The following is a 7,885-nucleotide window of genomic DNA, read 5'->3' on the forward strand; positions in this document are numbered from 1 at the left end:
CCTTTTACAGACTGAGCTGCTCCTCTAAACCCGACCAGACAACGTTCCCTCGGGGGCAGCAGCCGGCCACAGAAGCACAAACTCTCCATTTAGAAGCTGCAAGCTGCTGAGCAGATGTGGATCTCGTATCTTTCCAGTGTCTCCCCCTCAGGCCACTCATATATATGTGTGTGTGCTTTTCCATTTGATTTGGTGTCGGCGGTCAGAGACGATAACGGGGTAAACAGCTCATTGAGCGTCTGGCTGACTGGAAAAAAAAACTTTTGGGAACTTTGCTGTAAGTATTTCCATGGAAAGAGGAGGTGAGACGGACTGAAGCTGCATTTCTATGTACATAATTGATAAATGTGTGTGTGTGATGCTGTAGGGAGGAAAGAGCAGATGATCGCTCTCTCTGATTCATGTTCCATTAGATGAAGCCATCAGAGTGACACCACGCTGAGCCACAAAGAAAAGAGGAAGGAAAAGACACAAAAGGCTGCTCTGATGGACGAAGATATCACAGCAGCAGAACAAAACTCTGTTGTTCCCTTTTTACGAAAATACATCAGAAATGTTTGATCTGTTGGGAACCAACTGGTACCAGAGTGATTACAGTTTGATAAGTTAAATATCAGATAATCACAACAGAGTTTCTGTGATAAAAATGACGTCAAATATCATCTAAAACACCACAGATGAATTTGGGAGGTCACAAGGAAGTTAACAGGAGAGGACTCGTGTAAAATTAGAATTATTTTTCACATCCACCGAAGAGATTACATCTGGCCTGGGAACACCTCAGGAACATTTCTGAGCAGAGGGATGTCTGAAGCTAAATAAACTGAGACCAAACTCTGAAAAATGGAAAAAAATATACACAATACATCCCCTTTGCACCCCACAAGTCATGACCTTTTCCACAGTGTAAGCTGATTCATTCCAACCAACGCTCTTTGGAATAACATCCCCATCTTCCAAGCATGATATCACAATTTTCCAGCTGGAATTCTGAATGGATGGCTGGTTTTATTCCTTTGGAAATCAAGAGAAAGAAAGACCTGACTGGCTCTATGGCATCTATGCGACCACAGATTTTTTTCTGAAGTACAGGCAACATCAAACTCTCTGTATCCAATATTTTCCAAATGGTATTTTTGTTCAGAGCACACGCTTTGTATATTTCTATCTTGGTATAGTGTGTCTTCATCTTCAAGCTTGATTCACTGACTGAGATCATTTTTGGTTGGGTTCTGCTTTTTGTTTATTTAGTTTCTTTTCCTATTCAGAATCACAGCAGCAGCCTACATACATTGATCGTATTGTTGTCTAGAATGGAACCGAATCAGTTTAATTAAGGTTCTCTAAATAAAATGGGTGTAGGATTTCCTCCTTCAAACATTGCCACAAACTGTCCTGTAATTTTTTTAGGCAGGTGTTTTATTGTTTTTTTTTTTTTACCGTGTTACAGTTGTGATTTACTTAATAAATTACCATATAATTGATTCCAGCACTATATCATTGAAAATACACCAGTAATTCTAATACATCAGTAATATTCTGTATTTACATAGTGTTTCCACTGTAATTAATATTAACTCTAGCTGCCTTTAAATTACAACAATTTCTTCTTCTAAAATGTAAAAACTGTAAATTTACATACCCCATAAAAAGTTTATTTATTGTTTATGATACATATTTAAGATCTGCCGACTCTGTTTAACATTTAAAAATGCATGAACACCTGAAACACTGAAGGATAAGGCAGGTTGCATTTCTTTAAAAGCAGCAACATATGAAAAATGTATTAAATATATTTTAGGAAGCAAAGACCAAATATTTCACTAAATTTTTACTTTTAACTTAACCTGCCTTAATTTTGATGCCATTTTTCCACAGTGGCCTTCTGTTGATGATTTTTTATCAGAACAACAGCAGAGATTCACATTTTTACCATTTTTTTAACCATAACTGTACACTGCTGGCTGTGTTTTTACAGCTATTTATTACACTGCAAGTTAAACATGAGAAAGTTGAGAAGTTTTTATGATGCAGCACATTTTTGAGAAGCACCATAAACCAGTGGATTCTCCTGATGAGCTGCGTCTCCAGTGGACGTCCTGGAGGTTACGCTACAGATGGATGCTGAGCTGCAGGACCACAGCAGGCTTCAGAGCTTAATGGTCTGTCTGTCTGTCTGGCAAGGATTTAGAGACACATACAGAAGTAGAGCCACAACAGGGACCCGCTGCTGCAATTTGTCTTCATTTTAATTGGGAACATTTTGTGTTGCTCACTCCTCCACATTAATAAACCAAAGGCCTGCAGCAGTTTCTCAAAAACTCATTAAGAAGCGTCGTGGTCCAGGTGTTTCTGAGAGCAGGACACTCCAGAACGGACAGTTTTTATATTCCTCCTCTTATTTAGTCTGTTTGTCTTTTTTTTATCAGTAATATCAGCACTGCCATCATTTTTCTTGTCCCTTCAGTTTCTGCAGCTGTAACGATAAGATAAGAGTTTATGATTTAGAACAATGGCAGTGATACTGAAGTAGTGAATGAGGACTGAGTGAAACTGAAATATTATACATGAAATTAAAATCTTGCACGACAAACACTGCAAATTAATTTGAAATATTGCTCATGAAACTGAAATTTTACACTTGATTAGGAAATATAGCAAATAAAACTGAAATATTGCACATGTAAATTAAATACTGCAAGTGAAAGTAAAATATTACACGTGGTACTGAAATACTGAACAAGAAATTAAGACATAGTAGACATGATTATTAAATATTGCACATGAAGTTGAATCATTACACATGATAAAGAAATACTGCAAACTGAACTTAAATATTATAATGACGGTGAATACTGAACATGACATAAAAATATTGTGACTGAAATTGAAATATTGCCCATGATGAAGAAATATGGCAAATGATACTAAAATACTATACATGCAAATGAAATATTGCACACAAAATCTAAATATTACACATAATAAAGGAATATTGTACATGAAACTGGAAAATGACTCATGATAAAAAAAATACGCACATGATGAAGAATTATTGCACATGACAAAAATATGGCATATGAAACTGCAATACAGGGGTTCCTCGACTTACATAAGAGTTCTGTTCCTATGGTGTGACATAAGTCGATTTTCACCATAAGTTGGAACTCCAGTGGAAATGTAAACAAAGCTGTTACATGCATCACGATATCGATCAGTTTACATATTTGTACAACTAAAGTAAAGAAAACAGTCATTAGCTCACACTGAAAGACAACTCGGTAGGAAAATACCGGCTAAAATGTAAACTAAGTCTGACTTACGCTAAGAAGCCATAATGAAGTTAGCGAATGTAGCATAATCCAATGTGGCAGCAAATGTAAACAAAGCTGTCTTAAAGCGCCGCGTGACGACTGTACATACAGTATTCATCCACTCTGCTCACTGCGTGACGACGTATTCATCCGCTCCGCTTGCAAACTAGTTCCACGTAACCAGTTCCGACGAAATGCCATAAGTCGAGGACGCCGTAAACCGAGGACCTCCTGTATTACACATGATTAGGCAAAACTGGACAAGCAGTTGAAATATTACACATGATCAACAAATACTGCAAATTGATGCAAAACATTGCAAATGATGTTGAGTATTGGACTATATAAAAATATTGTAACTGAAACTGAAATATTTTGCATGAAGTTCAAATATTGCATATCAAACTCAAATATTGCACACAGAGTTTAAATATTGTGAATGAAACAAAACTACTGTACATGAAAATGAAATATTGGACAAAAAATCTAAATATTACACATAATAAAGGAATATTGCAAATGAAACTGGAACATTACACATTGTACAAAATAATGCACATGACAAATAAATATTGCACATGAAATTATAATATTACATATGATTAGGAAATAAAGCACATCTACTGCAGATGAAGCTGAAATATCACACATCAAACTCAAATATTGCAAATTAAACTAAAATACTGGACATGAAATTGAAATATTGTACATAAAATCTAAATATTACACATGATGAAGAAATCTTACACATGAAACTGAACTATTGGACATAAAAATAAAAACTGGACAATGCTGAACTGTTGCACATAAAGTAGAAGTATTACACATACTGAACATGAAACTGAAATACTTCACATGAAACTTAAACGTTACATGATACTGAAACACTTAAAACTAAAATTGCACAAACTATAGTGAAAAGGAATATTGCAGATGCATTGATGATTGTTCAGATTTAAGCGTCTGATGTTTCAGCTGTTCTAAATGCTCAGTTGTCTCAATCTACGATCTGCAACAACAAAAGTGACCAAACAGTAATCCCATAAAACTAACAGTGATAAAGAAAGATACACAGAATTATCGCCTTGGTTTCCACTAGTGAGTAGAAACGTCTTGTTAATGGTTTTTAGTTCTGACCGACACTCAGAGCCTCCTTTACTCCGGGTCAGGCTCTTGCAGGATTTATTGATTGAGATGAGCTGAGAAATGTGTGTGAAGCTGCACACAGCGAGGGAGAAGCAACCTACAAAGGAAAGCTGCTGCTGCTGCTGCTGCTGCTGCTGCTGCTGCAAATGCTGGAGCTGTTTTTGGGACATCAAGTGATGATTCACGCTGGCAAATTGATTCATTTCTTCTGCTGATAACCACCTTTCCCCCCGTCTTTCTCTTCTTTTTACATTTATGCCACAACGGCTTTGAAAAGAGCATCTTTCTGGCCACAGTGTAAAGGAACAGGGGCAGCTCCACAACAACAGCATGCAGCGGTGCAGCTCGGTCAACCTGACAAACCACAGCTTCCACCATCAGCACACAGCTGAAGCTTCACCTCCTGTAAACGCTGCACGTTTCACTCTGCTTTGTGTTCTGCAGGTGTTTACATTATCGCAGCTGTTTTTAATCTCTTATTTCTGTGATTGCAGCAGCGCAAGCTTCTCTGTATATGTGGGACATATGTTTGAGAAGTGCACAGCAGGTGGGCTTCTACTTTGAGGAACACTGGTGGAAAAAGCTTTGACCGGCTCTTATCAGTAACAAGCAGCCCATAGCAACAAACCAGGCAGCAAAATAGGTTTTAAAAAGCCCACGGGCAAACCAGCGACCACACATGTCAGCTCTGCTTCTGCTCAGAGGATCATCTGGAGGCTGGAAGCTGCTGGACCTCTGAGCCGTCGTCAGCTGAGATGCAGGGATGGATCAGCAGCAGAGATAACTAAGGGAGTATGTCATCTGACATTTACATGAACACATCCCAGATCATCAGCAAACAGGCCCAGCATCCCACCTGGAGGCAGATTTAGGGAGACTTGCACACAAAGTCCTGAAGGAATTTTAAATTGCAGCCGTGCAAGAGCTGTTTCTGACCCAAAGTGGTTCCTTCTGTCAGCTGATCGTGATGGTTTCCTCCAATAAATGTAATATATTTTCAAATCTGAACTGCAGTCTGAGGCTGCACCACAAAGCAAGTTTCACATATCCGGCCTTTCTTTGTGTTAGTTGGATCAACAAAACTTTAACCCTCGTGTCGTCCTGCGGGTCAAACTGACCCGTTTTAAAGTTTGAAAATGTGAGAAAAAAAAGTTCACAATGAAACTTCTGATGTCCACATTTTCAACATTTTTGGGGAATCTTTGAACATTTTTTGGTGGAAAAAAAGAAATGTTAAAAATGTTTCTTAAGAACATTCACAAAAAAATCAACCAAAGTCCAGCGAATTTCACTGGATTTTGGTTGATTTTATGTGAATGTTTTTAAAGAAACTAAAAGTTTTACTGATATATATATATGGAGTCACTGTAGATATTTTTAGGATTTTTTTTGGAAGATTTGTATTTGTTTTTTGAAAATATTTACAATTTTTATTTTTTAATTTAAAAAATTTTTTATTTCTTGCCAAGTTTGGGGATTTTTTTTTTAAACAAAACTTTTAAGAGAAACTTTTAAGGAATTTTTAGAATTTTCTTCCTGAAGATTTTTTGGGGAATTTTTTTGCTGAATTTTTTGATTTTTTTCAGACGAAGGAACAATATTTTTTGCTGCCCATAAATGAGGACAACAGGAGGGCTAATACATCTTCATCCCCTGACCTGCTCTGTCTGACTTCTATCTGTTTCCCAGACTGAAACCTCACTTACATGGTTGCCATTTTCAGAGTGAAGAAGAGGTCATGCATGCTGCTGAGGAGAATCTAGAGGCTCAAGATGTGGCCTTCGTCCACAAAGGGATACCGAAGCTTGAACATCGTGGACCAAGTCCATTAAAGTTAAATGTAGATAATAATGCAAAAACAATCTTTCTTCTGTGATGTTTTCTGGTGAGAACTTTTTAAAGTACTCCAGCATAAAATAATCCTTTGCGATTTTGTTACTTTCCACATTTTATGGAATCGGTGCAATATCTGTACATTTACATATAGAGGAATCTGTATAATATCAACAGTACTTAACCCCCCTGCTGTCCTCATTTATGGGCAGAAAAAAATATTGTTCCTTCATCTGAAAAAAATCCAAAATTCAGCAAAAAAAATTCCCCAAATTTATTTAAAAAAAAAAAACAAGCTAACAAAAAAAAAAAACACTCCAAAATCTTCAGGAAGAAAATTTCAAGAATTTCTTAAAAGTTTCCCATTTTTTCTGAATGTTCTTAAAGAATCATTTCTTTTAAATATTTCTTTTTTCCACTAAAAAATGTTCAAAGATTTCCCAAAAATGTTGAAAATGTGGAAGTTTTCACTGTGAAAATATGTTTTTTTCCCCACATTTTTAAACTGGAAAATGGGTCAATTTGACCCGCAGGACGACACGAGGATTAAACTTATTTTGTATTGATTTCAATTTTTTGGACTGTCACTACATTTTTGCACTATCCACTGAAACGCTGTCTTATCTTATGATGAGAGTACAGCCATCTTTAATGAAGAAAGATGCAGCGATAGAGTTTTCAATCAGCAAACATCATATATCCCAACCTTAAAAAAAACATAGACCGACTCCATCAAGAACCACAAAGAAAGAGGCAGAAAACATTAATCACAGTGGTCCAGTAATCATTTTCAAAGCTGTGTCTACAATGTCAGATTTTAAAAATAACGTGTGCCCAAAAAGCTGTTGTTGATGCAAACACTGGATGGAATTATTAATGAAACGCTGCGCTGCCAACAGACAGAAAGGAGGATGGATGTGTCACAGTCTGGGATGTTTACATGCACACACATCTGCACACATCTGCACACACATCTGCACACATCTGCACACATGCTGACACTCTTACATGCACCAATGCATAAACACATACACACCTCGCTGCCTCTCTCTCACACACACTTGACAAATGACGTGGATCAAACTGACAGTCGGCCGGATCGCTGCTCTGACAGCCTGTCTGGTTGTGTGGAATCATTTGAGTGTGATATGTTCATTTGTGAGCATCACAGCAACATTCCTCAGGGTTGGGCTTCGATATTTGCCCTCTAAACATGCATCGTGTTGCGCTCAGAGTCAAATGTGACTGAATATCCTGCAGAGAAGTGATTTGTTGCTCACTAATGAGGAACCACAAGGAGTAAGACAGCTTAAGCAGCTATCAACTGTCAAATGTGCATTTTCAGACCAAAAATGGGGTCTAAATTTCATCCTTTGCAATGCGACATCTGTTCTCCTGGAGGAATTTCTGCACCTCGGACAAACACATTCTGTTTTATGGAAATGAGTCCAGCGTCTGTGTGTCATTCAATGCAAATCCTGCAGCGTTTTATCTGCAGCCAGTTTGTGATTGCCGCCTGTGAGACCTCATTTATTGTGGTGACAGAAAACCGACAGAGACTCTGTCAAGCCAAACATCTGCCAAACAGACCA

This window comes from Amphiprion ocellaris, chromosome 2 (genome assembly GCF_022539595.1).
Source record: "Amphiprion ocellaris isolate individual 3 ecotype Okinawa chromosome 2, ASM2253959v1, whole genome shotgun sequence".
Classification (NCBI taxonomy): Eukaryota; Metazoa; Chordata; class Actinopteri; family Pomacentridae; genus Amphiprion; species Amphiprion ocellaris.